The sequence below is a fragment of the Saccostrea cucullata genome, unplaced genomic scaffold (genome assembly GCF_032062105.1).
Source record: "Saccostrea cucullata isolate Sc308-1 unplaced genomic scaffold, CSIRO_AGI_Scuc_v1 ctg2720, whole genome shotgun sequence".
NCBI classification, from domain to species: Eukaryota; Metazoa; Mollusca; class Bivalvia; order Ostreida; family Ostreidae; genus Saccostrea; species Saccostrea cuccullata.
Genome location: NW_026918376.1, coordinates 30,232 through 31,381, shown reverse-complemented (window position 1 = coordinate 31,381; position 1,150 = coordinate 30,232).

Below are 1,150 nucleotides of genomic sequence, written 5' to 3'. Positions count from 1 at the left end.
AAATTTCAACCAAACTTTCCACAAAGCATCCTTACGTGAAGGGGATTCAGGTTTGTTCAAGTTTTGTGTCGAAATTAATGGAGGACAGAGCGACAGTAGCAGTCACAGATAAAAAAAAGCGTACTGGACATTTCCTAAGCATGTATGCAGACCATTAGTTGTGGATGATATTGATACAAGGTTTTATTTCATGCAGATATTAAACTGTATTTGCTCTTTGTACTTGTTCATATATATTTACAGTACTCCATCATATTTTTTTATCTTGAGTCAAAATGTTCACTCTATCATATTTACAAGACAATAACTTGAATAACTTTTATACTACAAACTTCACATTTCATAAGTGTAAGTTGGTAGGTAATTTACAATAGATTTGATTTCATGCATAGATTTTGGGATGAAGGTCAATATATTGTTATGGCCATTTTTTGGTCATAATTCATATTTTTGTACGTATAAATTTCATATTTACTACATATAGTTAATTTAAAGGTTTGAGAGGAACACAACTACATATTTTGAAGTACTGACGTTTGGACGACTGGCAATCTTACTATCTTGTAAAGGAGGATTTGCATGAGTTACTTCTATGTCATCCTCAAACAATGAAGACAAAGCTGATTTTTCACTGGAGGCTGAAATTATTAAGTATATTTATATAAAAGTCAATACACATTTCTTAGTAAAAAACGTTGTAGTTAGTGTTTATTTAAGAAATAATGTCCGCGTTTTCGTGAATGTTGCAGAATAACCTCGGAGGTCGAGAAATGTTAGCCGAGGCTTTTATATTTCAAACAACATTTTGAGACCGAGGAGGTTATTCTGCATCATTCACGACAACAAGGACGTTATTTCTATTCTGCAAAGATCGATAAATACGGCTGATCGTTTCCTCGATAGAGAAACGAATTAGGTCACCGTGTCTCGATTTCGCTGTTCCATTTAACATCAGAGGTAAAATTTGTTTGCTTACCTGTGAATAGAATGCAGACGATTTGAGCTTTAATAACATTGAAAATAGCCTTTTTAGATTATAAAGAGCAAGAGCCACTTACGGCCTTATTTGGCCCTGAGAATTTCTGAAAAATCAAAACCGCTCAGTTTAGGTTGCAAATGCAGTATTTATCAATTGGAGTGTTGGTGACCA